The sequence below is a fragment of the Centropristis striata genome, chromosome 4 (assembly GCF_030273125.1).
Source record: "Centropristis striata isolate RG_2023a ecotype Rhode Island chromosome 4, C.striata_1.0, whole genome shotgun sequence".
Lineage (NCBI taxonomy): Eukaryota > Metazoa > Chordata > Actinopteri > Perciformes > Serranidae > Centropristis > Centropristis striata.
The window spans coordinates 28723710-28748572 of NC_081520.1; the positions used below are offsets into that span (position 1 = coordinate 28723710).

Genomic DNA, 24863 nt, shown 5'->3' on the forward strand with positions numbered 1-24863 from the left:
AACAGGTTATTTCCAAGGCTGGGGAAATTGTATTGAAAAGAAGAAACCGCTTGAATCCCAAAACTGTGGAAAAACTGTTGTTTCTAAATAAAAATTCATAACAAGTGACACAAGCACAGTCACTGCCCTGTTTTTCAAGCACAATCTCTTTCCCCACCCACCCATGAACCTCTTTACTAATGAACCCCAAAACATTATTTGCCAAATTCCATAATATAATCTGTATTTGCGCCAGCCCCATGTGAAAAGGGACCTCAGGCCGGATTCGCACCCGGGTCCGCCGCAGCACTCAACCTTAGAGGTACGCGCTCTACCGGTGTGAGCCACCGGGACGCCTTATAAAACATCATTGTTGTTGTATTCAGTCGTGTAGTTGAAAACAAATGCATGAACCAATTAATGAGACGTCTCGATTGCACTTCATTTTATTGACCACTAGATGTCCTACTGGAGCACTGTGTGTCATTGAAGCTTTGAGTAATGAACCATCTTTTGTATAAAGTGTCGAAGCTTCAACAAAGCCTCGATCAGCCATCACTACAGAAGAGCACAGTTTTAGCAATAACATACGAAAAATACAACAGAAAAAACTATAGTACCAGTCTACTATTAAGAACAGATTGGGTTTGCTTTCATACATTCTGTCAAGTCTCCTTAGAGACTAACAAAAATTGCCATGGCTGACTGTATTTCTAGTGATGGGTAGATGAAGCCTCATGAAGCCTTGAACCTTTCCAGCCAACTGGTTCGAGAAAAGGTTCATATCTTGAGGCTTCATGTGCTCACAAACCCCCTGCTGGTCCAAATTGTCATTGACCTTTGAGCTGTTTGTGAGGCCTCTTGGTGCATGGGAATAATCACTGCCAACAGAAATAAAAACACCTTAATTTGATATAGTGTGGATTTTATTTATCTGTTGTTTTGATTAATATGTGGGTAATGCTAATAGCAGTGTATTAGTAATTATTAATAATAATATATAATAATCATTATTATTTACTTTACCAGCATCATTTCAGACAATGATAAAATAAATCCAATAGGACATGAGGTGTTTGTTAAAAATGTTACAGTGTTTTCAAAGCACGGGGCAGAGATGCTTGTGACTTTATTGATTGCAGTTTAAAAACAACAATTTCTCCACTGTGCTTGGACTCAGTCGGTTTCTATTTTGGAGACAACCTCTCCAGCTTTCGAAAAAACTCGTTCGCATGGGACTGAGGAGGCAGGGGTGCACAAGTCGAACCATTTCCTCAACCACCGAGGCTTCGAACGTCATCAATGACGTCACTCGCCCTAAACAACACAAGCGTCGATACGCGCTCCACCAAAGACTTCCGGGATTTCTCGACACACGCTCCGAAGCATCGGCACGATCCGACCCATCACTATGTATTTCAAGTCATCCTGACGGGGTATTGGTTTAAGTTTTCAACTAGCAATAATCACGTCTCAGTAGAACTTCATTGACTATGAAATTGCCTCTGCACAAGAATGCCCAGAAAAAATAAATGTTTAAAAGGCACCCGGTCAAACACTCACAACACACGTGGTGCATTTTCCCCACTCCATAGGGTATACAGTCTTGTTGACGGACCATCTGATTGGCCTTCATGGGCAAAGACCACCCCTTTTTCATGAATTGACAATCACACCTGTATGGGGAATACTGGACACTTTGGAAAACATATTTTTTGAGATTTCTGTGGTCAGGCAGAAATTAATTGAACAAAAATATGTAATCAAAGACGATGGACGACCAGAAGAGCACAGTTTTAGCAATAACATACGAAAAATACAACGACAGAGAAAAATTATAGTACCAGTCTACCATTAAGAAGACATTGGGTTTGCTTTCATACATTCTGTAAAGTCTCCTTAGAGACTAACAAAAATTGCCTTGGCTGACTGTATTTCAAGTCATCCTGGCGGGGTATTGGTTTAAGTTTTCAACTAGCAATAATCACGTCTCAGTAGAACTTCATTGACTATGAAATTGCCTCTGCGCAAGAATGCCCAAGAAAAATAGATGTTTGAAAGGCACCCGGTCAAAAACTCACAACACACGTGGTGCATTTTCCCCACTCCATAGGGTATAGAGTCTTGTTGACGGACCCTCTGATTGGCCTTCATGGGCAAAGACCACCCCTTTTTCATGAATTGACAATCACACCTTTATGGGGAATACTGGACACTTTGGAAAACATATTTTTTGAGATTTTTGTGGTCAGGCAGAAATTAATTGAACAAAAATATGTAATCAAAGATGACGGACGACCAGAAGAGCACAGTTTTAGCAATAACATACGAAAAATACAACAGAAAAAACTATAGTAGCAGTCTACCATTAAGAACAGATTGGGTTTGCTTTCATACATTCTGTAAAGTCTCCTTAGAGACTAACAAAAATTGCCTTGGCTGACTGTATTTCAAGTCATCCTGGCGGGGTATTGGTTTAAGTTTTCAACTAGCAATAATCACGTCTCAGTAGAACTTCATTGACTATGAAATTGCCTCTGCGCAAGAATGCCCAAGAAAAATAGATGTTTGAAAGGCACCCGGTCAAACACTCACAACACACGTGGTGCATTTTCCCCAATCCATAGGGTATACAGTCTGGTTGACGGACCATCTGATTGGCCTTCATGGGTAAAGACCACACCTTTTTCATGAATTGACAATCACACCTTTATGGGGAATACTGGACACTTTGGAAAACATATTTTTTGAGATTTCTGTGGTCAGGCAGAAATTAATTGAACAAAAATATGTAATCAAAGTCGATGGACGACCAGAAGAGCACAGTTTTAGCAATAACATACGAAAAATACAACGACAGAGAAAAATGATAGTACCAGTCTACCATTAAGAACATATTGGGTTTGCTTTTATGCATTCTGTCAAGTCTCCTAAGAGACTAACAAAAATTGCCTTGGCTGACTATATTTCAAGTCATCCTGGCGGGGTATTGGTTTAAGTTTTCAACTAGCAATAATCACGTCTCAGTAGAACTTCATTGACTATGAAATTGCCTCTGCGCAAGAATGCCCAGGAAAAATAGATGTTTGAAAGGCACCCGGTCAAAAACTCACAACACACGTGTTGCATTGTCCCCACTCCATAGGGTATACAGTCTTGTTGACGGACCATCTGATTGGCCTTCATGGGTAAAGACCACACCTTTTTCATGAATTGACAATCACACCTTTATGGGGAATACTGGACACTTTGGAAAACCTATTTTTTGAGATTTCTGTGGTCAGGCAGAAATGAATTGAACAAAAATATGTAATCAAAGACGACCAGAAGAGTAGTGATGGTCCGCTGACACTTGAAGCTCCGACACATGCGCGGTAGCTCATGAAGCAAACGTCCCGAAGCACTGTGCCGAGGCGTGGTTTGGTCACGTGATTCGGTGACGTTCGAAGCAGCAAAGTGCTTCGAACGTCACCGAATCACCAACAGTGGAAGTGAACCGCTACCTCGCTGATCCTCCACTAGAAAGAACTTCAGAACTGCTCACATACTGGGCAAACCACAAAAATGTATATCCCAATCTTTATCAAGTTGCTAAACATTTCTGATGCACCCCAGCCTCATCTGTGCCGTGTGAACAGGTTATTTCCAAGGCTGGGGAAATTGTATTGAAAAGAAGAAACCGCTTGAATCCCAAAACTGTGGAAAAACTGTTGTTTCTAAATAAAAATTCATAACAAGTGACACAAGCACAGTCACTGCCCTGTTTTTCAAGCACAATCTCTTTCCCCACCCACCCATGAACCTCTTTACTAATGAACCCCAAAACATTATTTGCCAAATTCCATAATATAATCTGTATTTGCGCCAGCCCCATGTGAAAAGGGACCTCAGGCCGGATTCGCACCCGGGTCCGCCGCAGCACTCAACCTTAGAGGTACGCGCTCTACCGGTGTGAGCCACCGGGACGCCTTATAAAACATCATTGTTGTTGTATTCAGTCGTGTAGTTGAAAACAAATGCATGAACCAATCAATGAGACGTCTCGATTGCACTTCATTTTATTGACCACTAGATGTCCTACTGGAGCACTGTGTGTCATTGAAGCTTTGAGTAATGAACCATCTTTTGTATAAAGTGTCGAAGCTTCAACAAAGCCTCGATCAGCCATCACTACAGAAGAGCACAGTTTTAGCAATAACATACGAAAAATACAACAGAAAAAACTATAGTACCAGTCTACTATTAAGAACAGATTGGGTTTGCTTTCATACATTCTGTCAAGTCTCCTTAGAGACTAACAAAAATTGCCATGGCTGACTGTATTTCTAGTGATGGGTAGATGAAGCCTCATGAAGCCTTGAACCTTTCCAGCCAACTGGTTCGAGAAAAGGTTCATATCTTGAGGCTTCATGTGCTCACAAACCCCCTGCTGGTCCAAATTGTCATTGACCTTTGAGCTGTTTGTGAGGCCTCTTGGTGCATGGGAATAATCACTGCCAACAGAAATAAAAACACCTTAATTTGATATAGTGTGGATTTTATTTATCTGTTGTTTTGATTAATATGTGGGTAATGCTAATAGCAGTGTGTTAGTAATTATTAATAATAATATATAATAATCATTATTATTTACTTTACCAGCATCATTTCAGACAATGATAAAATAAATCCAATAGGACATGAGGTGTTTGTTAAAAATGTTACAGTGTTTTCAAAGCACGGGGCAGAGATGCTTGTGACTTTATTGATTGCAGTTTAAAAACAACAATTTCTCCACTGTGCTTGGACTCAGTCGGTTTCTATTTTGGAGACAACCTCTCCAGCTTTCGAAAAAACTCGTTCGCATGGGACTGAGGAGGCAGGGGTGCACAAGTCGAACCATTTCCTCAACCACCGAGGCTTCGAACGTCATCAATGACGTCACTCGCCCTAAACAACACAAGCGTCGATACGCGCTCCACCAAAGACTTCCGGGATTTCTCGACACACGCTCCGAAGCATCGGCACGATCCGACCCATCACTATGTATTTCAAGTCATCCTGACGGGGTATTGGTTTAAGTTTTCAACTAGCAATAATCACGTCTCAGTAGAACTTCATTGACTATGAAATTGCCTCTGCACAAGAATGCCCAGAAAAAATAAATGTTTAAAAGGCACCCGGTCAAACACTCACAACACACGTGGTGCATTTTCCCCACTCCATAGGGTATACAGTCTTGTTAACGGACCATCTGATTGGCCTTCATGGGCAAAGACCACCCCTTTTTCATGAATTGACAATCACACCTGTATGGGGAATACTGGACACTTTGGAAAACATATTTTTTGAGATTTCTGTGGTCAGGCAGAAATTAATTGAACAAAAATATGTAATCAAAGACGATGGACGACCAGAAGAGCACAGTTTTAGCAATAACATACGAAAAATACAACGACAGAGAAAAATTATAGTACCAGTCTACCATTAAGAACAGATTGGGTTTGCTTTTATACATTGTGTCAAGTCTCCTTAGAGACTAACAAAAATTGCCTTGGCTGACTATATTTCAAGTCGTCCTGGCGGGGTATTGGTTTAAGTTTTCAACTAGCAATAATCACGTCTCAGTAGAACTTCATTGACTATGAAATTGCCTCTGCGCAAGAATGCCCGGGAAAAATAGATGTTTGAAAGGCACCCGGTCAAAAACTCACAACACACGTGGTGCATTTTCCCCACTCCATAGGGTATACAGTCTTGTTGACGGACCATCTGATTGGCCTTCATGGGCAAAGACCACCCCTTTTTCATTAACTGACAATCACACCTTTATGGGGAATACTGGTCACTTTGGGAAACCTAATTTTTGAGATTTCTGTGGTCAGGCAGGAATTAATTGAACAGAAATATGTAATCGAAGACGACGGACGACCAGAAAAGCACAGTTTTAGCAATAACATACAAAAAATACAACGACAGAGAAAAATTATAGTACCAGTCTACCATTAAGAACAGATTGGGTTTGCTTTCATACATTCTGTAAAGTCTCCTTAGAGACTAACAAAAATTGCCTTGGCTGACTGTATTTCAAGTCATCCTGGCGGGGTATTGGTTTAAGTTTTCAACTAGCAATAATAACGTCTCAGTAGAACTTCATTGACTATGAAATTGCCTCTGCGCAAGAATGCCCAAGAAAAATAGATGTTTGAAAGGCACCCGGTCAAAAACTCACAACACACGTGGTGCATTTTCCCCACTCCATAGGGTATACAGTCTTGTTGACGGACCATCTGATTGGCCTTCATGGGCAAAGACCACCCCTTTTTCATGAATTGACAATCACACCTTTATGGGGAATACTGGACACTTTGGAAAACATATTTTTTGAGATTTTTGTGGTCAGGCAGAAATTAATTGAACAAAAATATGTAATCAAAGACGACGGACGACCAGAAGAGCACAGTTTTAGCAATAACATACGAAAAATACAACAGAAAAAACTATAGTAGCAGTCTACCATTAAGAACAGATTGGGTTTGCTTTCATACATTCTGTCAAGTCTCCTTAGAGACTAACAAAAATTGCCATGGCTGACTGTATTTCAAGTCATCCTGACGGGGTAGGGGTTTAAGTTTTCAACTAGCAATAATCACGTCTCAGTAGAACTTCATTGACTATGAAATTGCCTCTGCACTAGAAAACCCAGGAGAAATAGATGTTTGAAAGGCACCCGGTCAAACACTCACAACACACGTGGTGCATTTTCCCCACTCCATAGGGTATACAGTCTGGTTGACGGACCATCTGATTGGCCTTCATGGGTAAAGACCACACCTTTTTCTTGAATTGACAATCACACCTTTATGGGGAATACTGGACACTTTGGAAAACATATTTTTTGAGATTTCTGTGGTCAGGCAGAAATTAATTGAACAAAAATATGTAATCAAAGACGATGGACGACCAGAAGAGCACAGTTTTAGCAATAACATACGAAAAATACAACGACGGAGAAAAATTATAGTACCAGTCTACCATTAAGAACAGATTGGGTTTGCTTTTATACATTGTGTCAAGTCTCCTTAGAGACTAACAAAAATTGCCTTGGCTGACTATATTTCAAGTCGTCCTGGCGGGGTATTGGTTTAAGTTTTCAACTAGCAATAATCACGTCTCAGTAGAACTTCATTGACTATGAAATTGCCTCTGCGCAAGAATGCCCGGGAAAAATAGATGTTTGAAAGGCACCCGGTCAAAAACTCACAACACACGTGGTGCATTTTCCCCACTCCATAGGGTATACAGTCTTGTTGACGGACCATCTGATTGGCCTTCATGGGCAAAGACCACCCCTTTTTCATTAACTGACAATCACACCTTTATGGGGAATACTGGTCACTTTGGGAAACCTAATTTTTGAGATTTCTGTGGTCAGGCAGGAATTAATTGAACAGAAATATGTAATCGAAGACGACGGACGACCAGAAAAGCACAGTTTTAGCAATAACATACAAAAAATACAACGACAGAGAAAAATTATAGTACCAGTCTACCATTAAGAACAGATTGGGTTTGCTTTCATACATTCTGTAAAGTCTCCTTAGAGACTAACAAAAATTGCCTTGGCTGACTGTATTTCAAGTCATCCTGGCGGGGTATTGGTTTAAGTTTTCAACTAGCAATAATCACGTCTCAGTAGAACTTCATTGACTATGAAATTGCCTCTGCGCAAGAATGCCCAAGAAAAATAGATGTTTGAAAGGCACCCGGTCAAAAACTCACAACACACGTGGTGCATTTTCCCCACTCCATAGGGTATACAGTCTTGTTGACGGACCATCTGATTGGCCTTCATGGGCAAAGACCACCCCTTTTTCATGAATTGACAATCACACCTTTATGGGGAATACTGGACACTTTGGAAAACATATTTTTTGAGATTTTTGTGGTCAGGCAGAAATTAATTGAACAAAAATATGTAATCAAAGACGACGGACGACCAGAAGAGCACAGTTTTAGCAATAACATACGAAAAATACAACAGAAAAAACTATAGTAGCAGTCTACCATTAAGAACAGATTGGGTTTGCTTTCATACATTCTGTCAAGTCTCCTTAGAGACTAACAAAAATTGCCATGGCTGACTGTATTTCAAGTCATCCTGACGGGGTAGGGGTTTAAGTTTTCAACTAGCAATAATCACGTCTCAGTAGAACTTCATTGACTATGAAATTGCCTCTGCACTAGAAAACCCAGGAGAAATAGATGTTTGAAAGGCACCCGGTCAAACACTCACAACACACGTGGTGCATTTTCCCCACTCCATAGGGTATACAGTCTGGTTGACGGACCATCTGATTGGCCTTCATGGGTAAAGACCACACCTTTTTCTTGAATTGACAATCACACCTTTATGGGGAATACTGGACACTTTGGAAAACATATTTTTTGAGATTTCTGTGGTCAGGCAGAAATTAATTGAACAAAAATATGTAATCAAAGACGATGGAAGACCAGAAGAGCACAGTTTTAGCAATAACATACGAAAAATACAACGACAGAGAAAAATGATAGTACCAGTCTACCATTAAGAACATATTGGGTTTGCTTTTATGCATTCTGTCTAGTTTCCTTAGAGACTAACAAAAATTGCCTTGGCTGACTATATTTCAAGTCATCCTGGCGGGGTATTGGTTTAAGTTTTCAACTAGCAATAATCACGTCTCAGTAGAACTTCATTGACTATGAAATTGCCTCTGCGCAAGAATGCCCAGGAAAAATAGATGTTTGAAAGGCACCCGGTCAAAAACTCACAACACACGTGGTGCATTTTCCCCACTCCATAGGGTATACAGTCTGGTTGACGGACCATCTGATTGGCCTTCATGGGTAAAGACCACACCTTTTTCATGAATTGACAATCACACCTTTATGGGGAATACTGGACACTTTGGAAAACCTATTTTTTGAGATTTCTGTGGTCAGGCAGAAATGAATTGAACAAAAATATGTAATCAAAGACAACCAGAAGAGCACAGTTTTAGCAATAACATACGAAAAATACAACGACAGAGAAAAACTATAGTACCAGTCTACCATTAAGAACAGATTGGGTTTGCTTTCATACATTCTGTAAAGTCTCCTCAGAGACTAACAAAAATTGCCTTGGCTGACTGTATTTCAAGTCATCCTGGCGGGGTATTGGTTTAAGTTTTCAACTAGCAATAATCACGTCTCAGTAGAACTTCATTGACTATGAAATTGCCTCTGCGCAAGAATGCCCACGAAAAATAGATGTTTGAAAGGCACCCGGTCAAAAACTCACAACACACGTGGTGCATTTTCCCCACTCCATAGGGTATACAGTCTTGTTGACGGACCATCTGATTGGCCTTCATGGGCAAAGACCACCCCTTTTTCATGAATTGACAATCACACCTTTATGGGGAATACTGGACACTTTGGAAAACATATTTTTTGAGATTTTTGTGGTCAGGCAGAAATTAATTGAACAAAAATATGTAATCAAAGACGACGGACGACCAGAAGAGCACAGTTTTAGCAATAACATACAAAAAATACAACGACAGAGAAAAATGATAGTACCAGTCTACCATTAAGAACATATTGGGTTTGCTTTTATACATTCTGTCAAGTCTCCTTAGAGACTAACAAAAATTGCCTTGGCTGACTATATTTCAAGTCATCCTGGCGGGGTATTGGTTTAAGTTTTCAACTAGCAATAATCACTTCTCAGTAGAACTTCATTGTCTATGAAATTGCCTCTGCGCAAGAATGCCCAGAAAAAATAGATGTTTGAAAGGCACCCGGTCAAACACTCACAACACACGTGTTGCATTGTCCCCACTCCATAGGGTATACAGTCTTGTTGACGGACCATCTGATTGGCCTTCATGGGCAAAGACCACCCCTTTTTCATTAACTGACAATCACACCTTTATGGGGAATACTGGTCACTTTGGGAAACCTAATTTTTGAGATTTCTGTGGTCAGGCAGGAATTAATTGAACAGAAATATGTAATCAAAGACGACGGACGGCCAGATGAGCATAGTTTCAGCAATAACCTAGATCAATTTAGAAGACAGCAAAATTTATAATGTTAGTCTACCATTAAGAACAGATTGGGTTTGCTTTCATACATTCTGTAAAGTCTCCTTAGAGACTAACAAAAATTGCCATGGCTGACTGTATTTCAAGTCATCCTGACGGGGTATTGGTTTAAGTTTTCAACTAGCAATAATCACTTCTCAGTAGAACTTCATTGTCTATGAAATTGCCTCTGCGCAAGAATGCCCAGAAAAAATAGATGTTTGAAAGGCACCCGGTCAAACACTCACAACACACGTGTTGCATTGTCCCCACTCCATAGGGTATACAGTCTTGTTGACGGACCATCTGATTGGCCTTCATGGGCAAAGACCACCCCTTTTTCATTAACTGACAATCACACCTTTATGGGGAATACTGGTCACTTTGGGAAACCTAATTTTTGAGATTTCTGTGGTCAGGCAGGAATTAATTGAACAGAAATATGTAATCGAAGACGACGGATGACCAGAAAAGCACAGTTTTAGCAATAACATACAAAAAATACAACGACAGAGAAAAATTATAGTACCAGTCTACCATTAAGAACAGATTGGGTTTGCTTTCATACATTCTGTAAAGTCTCCTTAGAGACTAACAAAAATTGCCTTGGCTGACTGTATTTCAAGTCATCCTGGCGGGGTATTGGTTTAAGTTTTCAACTAGCAATAATCACGTCTCAGTAGAACTTCATTGACTATGAAATTGCCTCTGCGCAAGAATGCCCAAGAAAAATAGATGTTTGAAAGGCACCCGGTCAAAAACTCACAACACACGTGGTGCATTTTCCCCACTCCATAGGGTATACAGTCTTGTTGACGGACCATCTGATTGGCCTTCATGGGCAAAGACCACCCCTTTTTCATGAATTGACAATCACACCTTTATGGGGAATACTGGACACTTTGGAAAACATATTTTTTGAGATTTTTGTGGTCAGGCAGAAATTAATTGAACAAAAATATGTAATCAAAGACGACGGACGACCAGAAGAGCACAGTTTTAGCAATAACATACAAAAAATACAACGACAGAGAAAAATGATAGTACCAGTCTACCATTAAGAACATATTGGGTTTGCTTTTATACATTCTGTCAAGTCTCCTTAGAGACTAACAAAAATTGCCTTGGCTGACTATATTTCAAGTCATCCTGGCGGGGTATTGGTTTAAGTTTTCAACTAGCAATAATCACGTCTCAGTAGAACTTCATTGACTATGAAATTGCCTCTGCGCAAGAATGCCCAAGAAAAATAGATGTTTGAAAGGCACCCGGTCAAAAACTCACAACACACGTGGTGCATTTTCCCCACTCCAGACCATCTGATTGGCCTTCATGGGCAAAGACCACCCCTTTTTCATGAATTGACAATCACACCTTTATGGGGAATACTGGACACTTTGGAAAACATATTTTTTGAGATTTTTGTGGTCAGGCAGAAATTAATTGAACAAAAATATGTAATCAAAGACGACGGACGACCAGAAGAGCACAGTTTTAGCAATAACATACGAAAAATACAACAGAAAAAACTATAGTAGCAGTCTACCATTAAGAACAGATTGGGTTTGCTTTCATACATTCTGTAAAGTCTCCTTAGAGACTAACAAAAATTGCCTTGGCTGACTGTATTTCAAGTCATCCTGGCGGGATATTGGTTTAAGTTTTCAACTAGCAATAATCACGTCTCAGTAGAACTTCATTGACTATGAAATTGCCTCTGCGCAAGAATGCCCGGGAAAAATAGATGTTTGAAAGGCACCCGGTCAAAAACTCACAACACACGTGGTGCATTTTCCCCACTCCATAGGGTATACAGTCTTGTTGACGGACCATCTGATTGGCCTTCATGGGCAAAGACCACCCCTTTTTCATTAACTGACAATCACACCTTTATGGGGAATACTGGTCACTTTGGGAAACCTAATTTTTGAGATTTCTGTGGTCAGGCAGGAATTAATTGAACAGAAATATGTAATCGAAGACGACGGACGACCAGAAAAGCACAGTTTTAGCAATAACATACAAAACATACAACGACAGAGAAAAATTATAGTACCAGTCTACCATTAAGAACAGATTGGGTTTGCTTTCATACATTCTGTAAAGTCTCCTTAGAGACTAACAAAAATTGCCTTGGCTGACTGTATTTCAAGTCATCCTGGCGGGGTATTGGTTTAAGTTTTCAACTAGCAATCAGCACGTCTCAGTAGAACTTCATTGACTATGAAATTGCCTCTGCGCAAGAATGCCCAAGAAAAATAGATGTTTGAAAGGCACCCGGTCAAAAACTCACAACACACGTGGTGCATTTTCCCCACTCCATAGGGTATACAGTCTTGTTGACGGACCATCTGATTGGCCTTCATGGGCAAAGACCACCCCTTTTTCATGAATTGACAATCACACCTTTATGGGGAATACTGGACACTTTGGAAAACATATTTTTTGAGATTTTTGTGGTCAGGCAGAAATTAATTGAACAAAAATATGTAATCAAAGACGATGGACGACCAGAAGAGCACAGTTTTAGCAATAACATACGAAAAATACAACGACAGAGAAAAATGATAGTACCAGTCTACCATTAAGAACATATTGGGTTTGCTTTTATGCATTCTGTCTAGTCTCCTTAGAGACTAACAAAAATTGCCTTGGCTGACTATATTTCAAGTCATCCTGGCGGGGTATTGGTTTAAGTTTTCAACTAGCAATAATCACGTCTCAGTAGAACTTCATTGACTATGAAATTGCCTCTGCGCAAGAATGCCCAGGAAAAATAGATGTTTGAAAGGCACCCGGTCAAAAACTCACAACACACGTGGTGCATTTTCCCCACTCCATAGGGTATACAGTCTGGTTGACGGACCATCTGATTGGCCTTCATGGGTAAAGACCACACCTTTTTCATGAATTGACAATCACACCTTTATGGGGAATACTGGACACTTTGGAAAACCTATTTTTTGAGATTTCTGTGGTCAGGCAGAAATGAATTGAACAAAAATATGTAATCAAAGACAACCAGAAGAGCACAGTTTTAGCAATAACATACGAAAAATACAACGACAGAGAAAAACTATAGTACCAGTCTACCATTAAGAACAGATTGGGTTTGCTTTCATACATTCTGTAAAGTCTCCTCAGAGACTAACAAAAATTGCCTTGGCTGACTGTATTTCAAGTCATCCTGGCGGGGTATTGGTTTAAGTTTTCAACTAGCAATAATCACGTCTCAGTAGAACTTCATTGACTATGAAATTGCCTCTGCGCAAGAATGCCCACGAAAAATAGATGTTTGAAAGGCACCCGGTCAAAAACTCACAACACACGTGGTGCATTTTCCCCACTCCATAGGGTATACAGTCTTGTTGACGGACCATCTGATTGGCCTTCATGGGCAAAGACCACCCCTTTTTCATGAATTGACAATCACACCTTTATGGGGAATACTGGACACTTTGGAAAACATATTTTTTGAGATTTTTGTGGTCAGGCAGAAATTAATTGAACAAAAATATGTAATCAAAGACGACGGACGACCAGAAGAGCACAGTTTTAGCAATAACATACAAAAAATACAACGACAGAGAAAAATGATAGTACCAGTCTACCATTAAGAACATATTGGGTTTGCTTTTATACATTCTGTCAAGTCTCCTTAGAGACTAACAAAAATTGCCTTGGCTGACTATATTTCAAGTCATCCTGGCGGGGTATTGGTTTAAGTTTTCAACTAGCAATAATCACGTCTCAGTAGAACTTCATTGACTATGAAATTGCCTCTGCGCAAGAATGCCCAGGAAAAATAGATGTTTGAAAGGCACCCGGTCAAAAACTCACAACACACGTGGTGCATTTTCCCCACTCCATAGGGTATACAGTCTTGTTGACGGACCATCTGATTGGCCTTCATGGGCAAAGACCACCCCTTTTTCATTAACTGACAATCACACCTTTATGGGGAATACTGGTCACTTTGGGAAACCTAATTTTTGAGATTTCTGTGGTCAGGCAGGAATTAATTGAACAGAAATATGTAATCGAAGACGACGGACGACCAGAAAAGCACAGTTTTAGCAATAACATACGAAAAATACAACGACAGAGAAAAACTATAGTACCAGTCTACCATTAAGAACAGATTGGGTTTGCTTTCATACATTCTGTAAAGTCTCCTCAGAGACTAACAAAAATTGCCTTGGCTGACTGTATTTCAAGTCATCCTGGCGGGGTATTGGTTTAAGTTTTCAACTAGCAATAATCACGTCTCAGTAGAACTTCATTGACTATGAAATTGCCTCTGCGCAAGAATGCCCAGGAAAAATAGATGTTTGAAAGGCACCCGGTCAAAAACTCACAACACACGTGGTGCATTTTCCCCACTCCATAGGGTATACAGTCTTGTTGACGGACCATCTGATTGGCCTTCATGGGCAAAGACCACCCCTTTTTCATGAATTGACAATCACACCTTTATGGGGAATACTGGACACTTTGGAAAACATATTTTTTGAGATTTTTGTGGTCAGGCAGAAATTAATTGAACAAAAATATGTAATCAAAGACGACGGACGACCAGAAGAGCACAGTTTTAGCAATAACATACAAAAAATACAACGACAGAGAAAAATGATAGTACCAGTCTACCATTAAGAACATATTGGGTTTGCTTTTATACATTCTGTCAAGTCTCCTTAGAGACTAACAAAAATTGCCTTGGCTGACTGTATTTCAAGTCATCCTGGCGGGGTATTGGTTTAAGTTTTCAACTAGCAATAATCACGTCTCAGTAGAACTTCATTGACTATGAAATTGCCTCTGCGCAAGAATGCCCAAGAAAAATAGATGTTTGAAAGGCACCCGGTCAAAAACTCACAACACACGTGGTGCATTTTCCCCACTCCAGACCATCTGATTGGCCTTCATGGGCAAAGACCACCCCTTTTTCATGAATTGACAATCACACCTTTATGGGGAATACTGGACACTTTGGAAAACATATTTTTTGAGATTTCTGTGGTCAGGCAGAAATTAATTGAACAAAAATATGTAATCAAAGACGATGGACGACCAGAAGAGCACAGTTTTAGCAATAACATACGAAAAATACAACGACAGAGAAAAATGATAGTACCAGTCTACCATTAAGAACATATTGGGTTTGCTTTTATGCATTCTGTCAAGTCTCCTTAGAGACTAACAAAAATTGCCTTGGCTGACTATATTTCAAGTCATCCTGGCGGGGTATTGGTTTAAGTTTTCAACTAGCAATAATCACGTCTCAGTAGAACTTCATTGACTATGAAATTGCCTCTGCGCAAGAATGCCCAGGAAAAATAGATGTTTGAAAGGCACCCGGTCAAAAACTCACAACACACGTGTTGCATTGTCCCCACTCCATAGGGTATACAGTCTTGTTGACGGACCATCTGATTGGCCTTCATGGGTAAAGACCACACCTTTTTCATGAATTGACAATCACACCTTTATGGGGAATACTGGACACTTTGGAAAACCTATTTTTTGAGATTTCTGTGGTCAGGCAGAAATGAATTGAACAAAAATATGTAATCAAAGACGACCAGAAGAGTAGTGATGGTCCGCTGACACTTGAAGCTCCGACACATGCGCGCTAGCTCATGAAGCAAACGTCCCGAAGCACTGTGCCGAGGCGTGGTTTGGTCATGTGATTCGGTGACGTTCGAAGCAGCAAAGTGCTTCGAACGTCACCGAATCACCAACAGTGGAAGTGAACCGCTACCTCGCTGATCCTCCACTAGAAAGAACTTCAGAACTGCTCACATACTGGGCAAACCACAAAAATGTATATCCCAATCTTTATCAAGTTGCTAAACATTTCTGATGCACCCCAGCCTCATCCGTGCCGTGTGAACAGGTTATTTCCAAGGCTGGGGAAATTGTATTGAAAAGAAGAAACCGCTTGAATCCCAAAACTGTGGAAAAACTGTTGTTTCTAAATAAAAATTCATAACAAGTGACACAAGCACAGTCACTGCCCTGTTTTTCAAGCACAATCTCTTTCCCCACCCACCCATGAACCTCTTTACTAATGAACCCCAAAACATTATTTGCCAAATTCCATAATATAATCTGTATTTGCGCCAGCCCCATGTGAAAAGGGACCTCAGGCCGGATTCGCACCCGGGTCCGCCGCAGCACTCAACCTTAGAGGTACGCGCTCTACCGGTGTGAGCCACCGGGACGCCTTATAAAACATCATTGTTGTTGTATTCAGTCGTGTAGTTGAAAACAAATGCATGAACCAATCAATGAGACGTCTCGATTGCACTTCATTTTATTGACCACTAGATGTCCTACTGGAGCACTGTGTGTCATTGAAGCTTTGAGTAATGAACCATCTTTTGTATAAAGTGTCGAAGCTTCAACAAAGCCTCGATCAGCCATCACTACAGAAGAGCACAGTTTTAGCAATAACATACGAAAAATACAACAGAAAAAACTATAGTACCAGTCTACTATTAAGAACAGATTGGGTTTGCTTTCATACATTCTGTCAAGTCTCCTTAGAGACTAACAAAAATTGCCATGGCTGACTGTATTTCTAGTGATGGGTAGATGAAGCCTCATGAAGCCTTGAACCTTTCCAGCCAACTGGTTCGAGAAAAGGTTCATATCTTGAGGCTTCATGTGCTCACAAACCCCCTGCTGGTCCAAATTGTCATTGACCTTTGAGCTGTTTGTGAGGCCTCTTGGTGCATGGGAATAATCACTGCCAACAGAAATAAAAACACCTTAATTTGATATAGTGTGGATTTTATTTATCTGTTGTTTTGATTAATATGTGGGTAATGCTAATAGCAGTGTATTAGTAATTATTAATAATAATATATAATAATCATTATTATTTACTTTACCAGCATCATTTCAGACAATGATAAAATAAATCCAATAGGACATGAGGTGTTTGTTAAAAATGTTACAGTGTTTTCAAAGCACGGGGCAGAGATGCTTGTGACTTTATTGATTGCAGTTTAAAAACAACAATTTCTCCACTGTGCTTGGACTCAGTCGGTTTCTATTTTGGAGACAACCTCTCCAGCTTTCGAAAAAACTCGTTCGCATGGGACTGAGGAGGCAGGGGTGCACAAGTCGAACCATTTCCTCAACCACCGAGGCTTCGAACGTCATCAATGACGTCACTCGCCCTAAACAACACAAGCGTCGATACGCGCTCCACCAAAGACTTCCGGGATTTCTCGACACACGCTCCGAAGCATCGGCACGATCCGACCCATCACTATGTATTTCAAGTCATCCTGACGGGGTATTGGTTTAAGTTTTCAACTAGCAATAATCACGTCTCAGTAGAACTTCATTGACTATGAAATTGCCTCTGCACAAGAATGCCCAGAAAAAATAAATGTTTAAAAGGCACCCGGTCAAACACTCACAACACACGTGGTGCATTTTCCCCACTCCATAGGGTATACAGTCTTGTTGACGGACCATCTGATTGGCCTTCATGGGCAAAGACCACCCCTTTTTCATGAATTGACAATCACACCTGTATGGGGAATACTGGACACTTTGGAAAACATATTTTTTGAGATTTCTGTGGTCAGGCAGAAATTAATTGAACAAAAATATGTAATCAAAGACGATGGACGACCAGAAGAGCACAGTTTTAGCAATAACATACGAAAAATACAACGACAGAGAAAAATTATAGTACCAGTCTACCATTAAGAAGACATTGGGTTTGCTTTCATACATTCTGTAAAGTCTCCTTAGAGACTAACAAAAATTGCCTTGGCTGACTGTATTTCAAGTCATCCTGGCGGGGTATTGGTTTAAGTTTTCAACTAGCAATAATCACGTCTCAGTAGAACTTCATTGACTATGAAATTGCCTCTGCGCAAGAATGCCCAAGAAAAATAGATGTTTGAAAGGCACCCGGTCAAAAACTCACAACACACGTGGTGCATTTTCCCCACTCCATAGGGTATAGAGTCTTGTTGACGGACCCTCTGATTGGCCTTCATGGGCAAAGACCACCCCTTTTTCATGAATTGACAATCACACCTTTATGGGGAATACTGGACACTTTGGAAAACATATTTTTTGAGATTTTTGTGGTCAGGCAGAAATTAATTGAACAAAAATATGTAATCAAAGATGACGGACGACCAGAAGAGCACAGTTTTAGCAATAACATACGAAAAATACAACAGAAAAAACTATAGTAGCAGTCTACCATTAAGAACAGATTGGGTTTGCTTTCATACATTCTGTAAAGTCTCCTTAGAGACTAACAAAAATTGCCTTGGCTGACTGTATTTCAAGTCATCCTGGCGGGGTATTGGTTTAAGTTTTCAACTAGCAATAATCACGTCTCAGTAGAACTTCATTGACTATGAAATTGCCTCTGCGCAAGAATGCCCAAGAAAAATAGATGTTTGAAAGGCACCCGGTCAAACACTCACAACACACGTGGTGCATTTTCCCCAATCCATAGGGTATACAGTCTGGTTGACGGACCATCTGATTGGCCTTCATGGGTAAAGACCACACCTTTTTCATGAATTGACAATCACACCTTTATGGGGAATACTGGACACTTTGGAAAACATATTTTTTGAGATTTCTGTGGTCAGGCAGAAATTAATTGAACAAAAATATGTAATCAAAGTCGATGGACGACCAGAAGAGCACAGTTTTAGCAATAACATACGAAAAATACAACGACAGAGAAAAATGATAGTACCAGTCTACCATTAAGAACATATTGGGTTTGCTTTTATGCATTCTGTCAAGTCTCCTTAGAGACTAACAAAAATTGCCTTGGCTGACTATATTTCAAGTCATCCTGGCGGGGTATTGGTTTAAGTTTTCAACTAGCAATAATCACGTCTCAGTAGAACTTCATTGACTATGAAATTGCCTCTGCGCAAGAATGCCCAGGAAAAATAGATGTTTGAAAGGCACCCGGTCAAAAACTCACAACACACGTGTTGCATTGTCCCCACTCCATAGGGTATACAGTCTTGTTGACGGACCATCTGATTGGCCTTCATGGGTAAAGACCACACCTTTTTCATGAATTGACAATCACACCTTTATGGGGAATACTGGACACTTTGGAAAACCTATTTTTTGAGATTTCTGTGGTCAGGCAGAAATGAATTGAACAAAAATATGTAATCAAAGACGACCAGAAGAGTAGTGATGGTCCGCTGACACTTGAAGCTCCGACACATGCGCGCTAGCTCATGAAGCAAACGTCCCGAAGCACTGTGCCGAGGCGTGGTTTGGTCACGTGATTCGGTGACGTTCGAAGCAGCAAAGTGCTTCGAACGTCACCGAATCACCAACAGTGGAAGTGAACCGCTACCTCGCTGATCCTCCACTAGAAAGAACTTCAGAACTGCTCACATACTGGGCAAACCACAAAAATGTATATCCCAATCTTTATCAAGTTGCTAAACATTTCTGATGCACCCCAGCCTCATCCGTGCCGTGTGAACAGGTTATTTCCAAGGCTGGGGAAATTGTATTGAAAAGAAGAAACCGCTTGAATCCCAAAACTGTGGAAAAACTGTTGTTTCTAAATAAAAATTCATAACAAGTGACACAAGCACAGTCACTGCCCTGTTTTTCAAGCACAATCTCTTTCCCCACCCACCCATGAACCTCTTTACTAATGAACCCCAAAACATTATTTGCCAAATTCCATAATATAATCTGTATTTGCGCCAGCCCCATGTGAAAAGGGACCTCAGGCCGGATTCGCACCCGGGTCCGCCGCAGCACTCAACCTTAGAGGTACGCGCTCTACCGGTGTGAGCCACCGGGACGCCTTATAAAACATCATTGTTGTTGTATTCAGTCGTGTAGTTGAAAACAAATGCATGAACCAATCAATGAGACGTCTCGATTGCACTTCATTTTATTGACCACTAGATGTCCTACTGGAGCACTGTGTGTCATTGAAGCTTTGAGTAATGAACCATCTTTTGTATAAAGTGTCGAAGCTTCAACAAAGCCTCGATCAGCCATCACTACAGAAGAGCACAGTTTTAGCAATAACATACGAAAAATACAACAGAAAAAACTATAGTACCAGTCTACTATTAAGAACAGATTGGGTTTGCTTTCATACATTCTGTCAAGTCTCCTTAGAGACTAACAAAAATTGCCATGGCTGACTGTATTTCTAGTGATGGGTAGATGAAGCCTCATGAAGCCTTGAACCTTTCCAGCCAACTGGTTCGAGAAAAGGTTCATATCTTGAGGCTTCATGTGCTCACAAACCCCCTGCTGGTCCAAATTGTCATTGACCTTTGAGCTGTTTGTGAGGCCTCTTGGTGCATGGGAATAATCACTGCCAACAGAAATAAAAACACCTTAATTTGATATAGTGTGGATTTTATTTATCTGTTGTTTTGATTAATATGTGGGTAATGCTAATAGCAGTGTATTAGTAATTATTAATAATAATATATAATAATCATTATTATTTACTTTACCAGCATCATTTCAGACAATGATAAAATAAATCCAATAGGACATGAGGTGTTTGTTAAAAATGTTACAGTGTTTTCAAAGCACGGGGCAGAGATGCTTGTGACTTTATTGATTGCAGTTTAAAAACAACAATTTCTCCACTGTGCTTGGACTCAGTCGGTTTCTATTTTGGAGACAACCTCTCCAGCTTTCGAAAAAACTCGTTCGCATGGGACTGAGGAGGCAGGGGTGCACAAGTCGAACCATTTCCTCAACCACCGAGGCTTCGAACGTCATCAATGACGTCACTCGCCCTAAACAACACAAGCGTCGATACGCGCTCCACCAAAGACTTCCGGGATTTCTCGACACACGCTCCGAAGCATCGGCACGATCCGACCCATCACTATGTATTTCAAGTCATCCTGACGGGGTATTGGTTTAAGTTTTCAACTAGCAATAATCACGTCTCAGTAGAACTTCATTGACTATGAAATTGCCTCTGCACAAGAATGCCCAGAAAAAATAAATGTTTAAAAGGCACCCGGTCAAACACTCACAACACACGTGGTGCATTTTCCCCACTCCATAGGGTATACAGTCTTGTTAACGGACCATCTGATTGGCCTTCATGGGCAAAGACCACCCCTTTTTCATGAATTGACAATCACACCTGTATGGGGAATACTGGACACTTTGGAAAACATATTTTTTGAGATTTCTGTGGTCAGGCAGAAATTAATTGAACAAAAATATGTAATCAAAGACGATGGACGACCAGAAGAGCACAGTTTTAGCAATAACATACGAAAAATACAACGACAGAGAAAAATTATAGTACCAGTCTACCATTAAGAACAGATTGGGTTTGCTTTTATACATTGTGTCAAGTCTCCTTAGAGACTAACAAAAATTGCCTTGGCTGACTATATTTCAAGTCGTCCTGGCGGGGTATTGGTTTAAGTTTTCAACTAGCAATAATCACGTCTCAGTAGAACTTCATTGACTATGAAATTGCCTCTGCGCAAGAATGCCCGGGAAAAATAGATGTTTGAAAGGCACCCGGTCAAAAACTCACAACACACGTGGTGCATTTTCCCCACTCCATAGGGTATACAGTCTTGTTGACGGACCATCTGATTGGCCTTCATGGGCAAAGACCACCCCTTTTTCATTAACTGACAATCACACCTTTATGGGGAATACTGGTCACTTTGGGAAACCTAATTTTTGAGATTTCTGTGGTCAGGCAGGAATTAATTGAACAGAAATATGTAATCGAAGACGACGGACGACCAGAAAAGCACAGTTTCAGCAATAACATACAAAAAATACAACGACAGAGAAAAATTATAGTACCAGTCTACCATTAAGAACAGATTGGGTTTGCTTTCATACATTCTGTAAAGTCTCCTTAGAGACTAACAAAAATTGCCTTGGCTGACTGTATTTCAAGTCATCCTGGCGGGGTATTGGTTTAAGTTTTCAACTAGCAATAATCACGTCTCAGTAGAACTTCATTGACTATGAAATTGCCTCTGCGCAAGAATGCCCAAGAAAAATAGATGTTTGAAAGGCACCCGGTCAAAAACTCACAACACACGTGGTGCATTTTCCCCACTCCATAGGGTATACAGTCTTGTTGACGGACCATCTGATTGGCCTTCATGGGCAAAGACCACCCCTTTTTCATGAATTGACAATCACACCTTTATGGGGAATACTGGACACTTTGGAAAACATATTTTTTGAGATTTTTGTGGTCAGGCAGAAATTAATTGAACAAAAATATGTAATCAAAGACGACGGACGACCAGAAGAGCACAGTTTTAGCAATAACATACGAAAAATACAACAGAAAAAACTATAGTAGCAGTCTACCATTAAGAACAGATTGGGTTTGCTTTCATACATTCTGTCAAGTCTCCTTAGAGACTAACAAAAATTGCCATGGCTGACTGTATTTCAAGTCATCCTGACGGGGTAGGGGTTTAAGTTTTCAACTAGCAATAATCACGTCTCAGTAGAACTTCATTGACTATGAAATTGCCTCTGCACTAGAAAACCCAGGAGAAATAGATGTTTGAAAGGCACCCGGTCAAACACTCACAACACACGTGGTGCATTTTCCCCACTCCATAGGGTATACAGTCTGGTTGACGGACCATCTGATTGGCCTTCATGGGTAAAGACCACACCTTTTTCTTGAATTGACAATCACACCTTTATGGGGAATACTGGACACTTTGGAAAACATATTTTTTGAGATTTCTGTGGTCAGGCAGAAATGAATTGAACAAAAATATGTAATCAAAGACAACCAGAAGAGCACAGTTTTAGCAATAACATACGAAAAATACAACGACAGAGAAAAACTATAGTAGCAGTCTACCATTAAGAACAGATTGGGTTTGCTTTCATACATTCTGTAAAGTCTCCTTAGAGACTAACAAAAATTGCCTTGGCTGACTGTATTTCAAGTCATCCTGGCGGGGTATTGGTTTAAGTTTTCAACTAGCAATAATCACGTCTCAGTAGAACTTCATTGACTATGAAATTGCCTCTGCGCAAGAATGCCCAAGAAAAATAGATGTTTGAAAGGCACCCGGTCAAACACTCACAACACACGTGGTGCATTTTCCCCAATCCATAGGGTATACAGTCTGGTTGACGGACCATCTGATTGGCCTTCATGGGTAAAGACCACACCTTTTTCATGAATTGACAATCACACCTTTATGGGGAATACTGGACACTTTGGAAAACATATTTTTTGAGATTTCTGTGGTCAGGCAGAAATTAATTGAACAAAAATATGTAATCAAAGACGATGGACGACCAGAAGAGCACAGTTTTAGCAATAACATACGAAAAATACAACGACAGAGAAAAATGATAGTACCAGTCTACCATTAAGAACATATTGGGTTTGCTTTTATGCATTCTGTCAAGTCTCCTTAGAGACTAACAAAAATTGCCTTGGCTGACTATATTTCAAGTCATCCTGGCGGGGTATTGGTTTAAGTTTTCAACTAGCAATAATCACGTCTCAGTAGAACTTCATTGACTAAGAAATTGCCTCTGCGCAAGAATGCCCAGGAAAAATAGATGTTTGAAAGGCACCCGGTCAAAAACTCACAACACACGTGTTGCATTGTCCCCACTCCATAGGGTATACAGTCTTGTTGACGGACCATCTGATTGGCCTTCATGGGTAAAGACCACACCTTTTTCATGAATTGACAATCACACCTTTATGGGGAATACTGGACACTTTGGAAAACCTATTTTTTGAGATTTCTGTGGTCAGGCAGAAATGAATTGAACAAAAATATGTAATCAAAGACGACCAGAAGAGTAGTGATGGTCCGCTGACACTTGAAGCTCCGACACATGCGCGCTAGCTCATGAAGCAAACGTCCCGAAGCACTGTGCCGAGGCGTGGTTTGGTCACGTGATTCGGTGACGTTCGAAGCAGCAAAGTGCTTCGAACGTCACCGAATCACCAACAGTGGAAGTGAACCGCTACCTCGCTGATCCTCCACTAGAAAGAACTTCAGAACTGCTCACATACTGGGCAAACCACAAAAATGTATATCCCAATCTTTATCAAGTTGCTAAACATTTCTGATGCACCCCAGCCTCATCCGTGCCGTGTGAACAGGTTATTTCCAAGGCTGGGGAAATTGTATTGAAAAGAAGAAACCGCTTGAATCCCAAAACTGTGGAAAAACTGTTGTTTCTAAATAAAAATTCATAACAAGTGACACAAGCACAGTCACTGCCCTGTTTTTCAAGCACAATCTCTTTCCCCACCCACCCATGAACCTCTTTACTAATGAACCCCAAAACATTATTTGCCAAATTCCATAATATAATCTGTATTTGCGCCAGCCCCATGTGAAAAGGGACCTCAGGCCGGATTCGCACCCGGGTCCGCCGCAGCACTCAACCTTAGAGGTACGCGCTCTACCGGTGTGAGCCACCGGGACGCCTTATAAAACATCATTGTTGTTGTATTCAGTCGTGTAGTTGAAAACAAATGCATGAACCAATCAATGAGACGTCTCGATTGCACTTCATTTTATTGACCACTAGATGTCCTACTGGAGCACTGTGTGTCATTGAAGCTTTGAGTAATGAACCATCTTTTGTATAAAGTGTCGAAGCTTCAACAAAGCCTCGATCAGCCATCACTACAGAAGAGCACAGTTTTAGCAATAACATACGAAAAATACAACAGAAAAAACTATAGTACCAGTCTACTATTAAGAACAGATTGGGTTTGCTTTCATACATTCTGTCAAG

At 40.5% G+C, this 24863-nt stretch overlaps 31 non-coding genes and 4 pseudogenes across 31 annotated transcripts; all 35 read right to left on the minus strand.

Annotated features, from left to right (window-relative positions):
* Nucleotides 1-1382: 1382 nt before the first annotated feature.
* Nucleotides 1383-1496, minus strand: LOC131970872 (U4 spliceosomal RNA; annotated as a pseudogene).
* Nucleotides 1497-1873: 377 nt separating this feature from the next.
* LOC131970925 (U4 spliceosomal RNA) lies at nt 1874-2014 on the minus strand. Its single transcript, XR_009394328.1, has one exon. It is a non-coding gene; the product is annotated as a U4 spliceosomal RNA (small nuclear RNA).
* Nucleotides 2015-2387: 373 nt separating this feature from the next.
* LOC131970926 (U4 spliceosomal RNA) lies at nt 2388-2528 on the minus strand. The gene has a single exon (XR_009394329.1). It is a non-coding gene; the product is annotated as a U4 spliceosomal RNA (small nuclear RNA).
* A 377-nt stretch (nt 2529-2905) lies between these two features.
* Nucleotides 2906-3046, minus strand: LOC131970835 (U4 spliceosomal RNA). Its single transcript, XR_009394251.1, has one exon. It is a non-coding gene; the product is annotated as a U4 spliceosomal RNA (small nuclear RNA).
* A 1948-nt stretch (nt 3047-4994) lies between these two features.
* LOC131970867 (U4 spliceosomal RNA) lies at nt 4995-5108 on the minus strand (annotated as a pseudogene).
* A 377-nt stretch (nt 5109-5485) lies between these two features.
* On the minus strand, nt 5486-5626 carry LOC131970803 (U4 spliceosomal RNA). Its single transcript, XR_009394222.1, has one exon. It is a non-coding gene; the product is annotated as a U4 spliceosomal RNA (small nuclear RNA).
* Nucleotides 5627-6003: 377 nt separating this feature from the next.
* On the minus strand, nt 6004-6144 carry LOC131970831 (U4 spliceosomal RNA). Its single transcript, XR_009394247.1, has one exon. It is a non-coding gene; the product is annotated as a U4 spliceosomal RNA (small nuclear RNA).
* Nucleotides 6145-6517: 373 nt separating this feature from the next.
* Nucleotides 6518-6658, minus strand: LOC131970842 (U4 spliceosomal RNA). Its single transcript, XR_009394257.1, has one exon. It is a non-coding gene; the product is annotated as a U4 spliceosomal RNA (small nuclear RNA).
* A 377-nt stretch (nt 6659-7035) lies between these two features.
* LOC131970805 (U4 spliceosomal RNA) lies at nt 7036-7176 on the minus strand. Its single transcript, XR_009394224.1, has one exon. It is a non-coding gene; the product is annotated as a U4 spliceosomal RNA (small nuclear RNA).
* A 377-nt stretch (nt 7177-7553) lies between these two features.
* LOC131970929 (U4 spliceosomal RNA) lies at nt 7554-7694 on the minus strand. The gene has a single exon (XR_009394331.1). It is a non-coding gene; the product is annotated as a U4 spliceosomal RNA (small nuclear RNA).
* A 373-nt stretch (nt 7695-8067) lies between these two features.
* Nucleotides 8068-8208, minus strand: LOC131970844 (U4 spliceosomal RNA). The gene has a single exon (XR_009394259.1). It is a non-coding gene; the product is annotated as a U4 spliceosomal RNA (small nuclear RNA).
* A 377-nt stretch (nt 8209-8585) lies between these two features.
* On the minus strand, nt 8586-8726 carry LOC131970822 (U4 spliceosomal RNA). Its single transcript, XR_009394239.1, has one exon. It is a non-coding gene; the product is annotated as a U4 spliceosomal RNA (small nuclear RNA).
* A 370-nt stretch (nt 8727-9096) lies between these two features.
* On the minus strand, nt 9097-9237 carry LOC131970795 (U4 spliceosomal RNA). Its single transcript, XR_009394214.1, has one exon. It is a non-coding gene; the product is annotated as a U4 spliceosomal RNA (small nuclear RNA).
* Nucleotides 9238-9614: 377 nt separating this feature from the next.
* LOC131970851 (U4 spliceosomal RNA) lies at nt 9615-9755 on the minus strand. Its single transcript, XR_009394266.1, has one exon. It is a non-coding gene; the product is annotated as a U4 spliceosomal RNA (small nuclear RNA).
* Nucleotides 9756-10131: 376 nt separating this feature from the next.
* On the minus strand, nt 10132-10272 carry LOC131970855 (U4 spliceosomal RNA). Its single transcript, XR_009394270.1, has one exon. It is a non-coding gene; the product is annotated as a U4 spliceosomal RNA (small nuclear RNA).
* A 377-nt stretch (nt 10273-10649) lies between these two features.
* LOC131970930 (U4 spliceosomal RNA) lies at nt 10650-10790 on the minus strand. Its single transcript, XR_009394332.1, has one exon. It is a non-coding gene; the product is annotated as a U4 spliceosomal RNA (small nuclear RNA).
* A 377-nt stretch (nt 10791-11167) lies between these two features.
* On the minus strand, nt 11168-11308 carry LOC131970896 (U4 spliceosomal RNA). The gene has a single exon (XR_009394299.1). It is a non-coding gene; the product is annotated as a U4 spliceosomal RNA (small nuclear RNA).
* Nucleotides 11309-11658: 350 nt separating this feature from the next.
* Nucleotides 11659-11799, minus strand: LOC131970790 (U4 spliceosomal RNA). The gene has a single exon (XR_009394210.1). It is a non-coding gene; the product is annotated as a U4 spliceosomal RNA (small nuclear RNA).
* A 377-nt stretch (nt 11800-12176) lies between these two features.
* LOC131970840 (U4 spliceosomal RNA) lies at nt 12177-12317 on the minus strand. Its single transcript, XR_009394256.1, has one exon. It is a non-coding gene; the product is annotated as a U4 spliceosomal RNA (small nuclear RNA).
* Nucleotides 12318-12694: 377 nt separating this feature from the next.
* Nucleotides 12695-12835, minus strand: LOC131970897 (U4 spliceosomal RNA). Its single transcript, XR_009394300.1, has one exon. It is a non-coding gene; the product is annotated as a U4 spliceosomal RNA (small nuclear RNA).
* Nucleotides 12836-13205: 370 nt separating this feature from the next.
* LOC131970796 (U4 spliceosomal RNA) lies at nt 13206-13346 on the minus strand. Its single transcript, XR_009394215.1, has one exon. It is a non-coding gene; the product is annotated as a U4 spliceosomal RNA (small nuclear RNA).
* Nucleotides 13347-13723: 377 nt separating this feature from the next.
* LOC131970898 (U4 spliceosomal RNA) lies at nt 13724-13864 on the minus strand. The gene has a single exon (XR_009394301.1). It is a non-coding gene; the product is annotated as a U4 spliceosomal RNA (small nuclear RNA).
* Nucleotides 13865-14241: 377 nt separating this feature from the next.
* On the minus strand, nt 14242-14382 carry LOC131970797 (U4 spliceosomal RNA). The gene has a single exon (XR_009394216.1). It is a non-coding gene; the product is annotated as a U4 spliceosomal RNA (small nuclear RNA).
* Nucleotides 14383-14759: 377 nt separating this feature from the next.
* On the minus strand, nt 14760-14900 carry LOC131970931 (U4 spliceosomal RNA). The gene has a single exon (XR_009394333.1). It is a non-coding gene; the product is annotated as a U4 spliceosomal RNA (small nuclear RNA).
* Nucleotides 14901-15254: 354 nt separating this feature from the next.
* On the minus strand, nt 15255-15395 carry LOC131970899 (U4 spliceosomal RNA). Its single transcript, XR_009394302.1, has one exon. It is a non-coding gene; the product is annotated as a U4 spliceosomal RNA (small nuclear RNA).
* A 1948-nt stretch (nt 15396-17343) lies between these two features.
* On the minus strand, nt 17344-17457 carry LOC131970874 (U4 spliceosomal RNA; annotated as a pseudogene).
* A 377-nt stretch (nt 17458-17834) lies between these two features.
* LOC131970932 (U4 spliceosomal RNA) lies at nt 17835-17975 on the minus strand. The gene has a single exon (XR_009394334.1). It is a non-coding gene; the product is annotated as a U4 spliceosomal RNA (small nuclear RNA).
* A 373-nt stretch (nt 17976-18348) lies between these two features.
* Nucleotides 18349-18489, minus strand: LOC131970933 (U4 spliceosomal RNA). The gene has a single exon (XR_009394336.1). It is a non-coding gene; the product is annotated as a U4 spliceosomal RNA (small nuclear RNA).
* A 377-nt stretch (nt 18490-18866) lies between these two features.
* Nucleotides 18867-19007, minus strand: LOC131970900 (U4 spliceosomal RNA). Its single transcript, XR_009394304.1, has one exon. It is a non-coding gene; the product is annotated as a U4 spliceosomal RNA (small nuclear RNA).
* Nucleotides 19008-20955: 1948 nt separating this feature from the next.
* Nucleotides 20956-21069, minus strand: LOC131970868 (U4 spliceosomal RNA; annotated as a pseudogene).
* A 377-nt stretch (nt 21070-21446) lies between these two features.
* Nucleotides 21447-21587, minus strand: LOC131970804 (U4 spliceosomal RNA). Its single transcript, XR_009394223.1, has one exon. It is a non-coding gene; the product is annotated as a U4 spliceosomal RNA (small nuclear RNA).
* A 377-nt stretch (nt 21588-21964) lies between these two features.
* Nucleotides 21965-22105, minus strand: LOC131970783 (U4 spliceosomal RNA). Its single transcript, XR_009394203.1, has one exon. It is a non-coding gene; the product is annotated as a U4 spliceosomal RNA (small nuclear RNA).
* Nucleotides 22106-22478: 373 nt separating this feature from the next.
* LOC131970843 (U4 spliceosomal RNA) lies at nt 22479-22619 on the minus strand. The gene has a single exon (XR_009394258.1). It is a non-coding gene; the product is annotated as a U4 spliceosomal RNA (small nuclear RNA).
* A 370-nt stretch (nt 22620-22989) lies between these two features.
* Nucleotides 22990-23130, minus strand: LOC131970784 (U4 spliceosomal RNA). Its single transcript, XR_009394204.1, has one exon. It is a non-coding gene; the product is annotated as a U4 spliceosomal RNA (small nuclear RNA).
* A 377-nt stretch (nt 23131-23507) lies between these two features.
* Nucleotides 23508-23648, minus strand: LOC131970802 (U4 spliceosomal RNA). The gene has a single exon (XR_009394221.1). It is a non-coding gene; the product is annotated as a U4 spliceosomal RNA (small nuclear RNA).
* Nucleotides 23649-24863: the final 1215 nt, after the last annotated feature.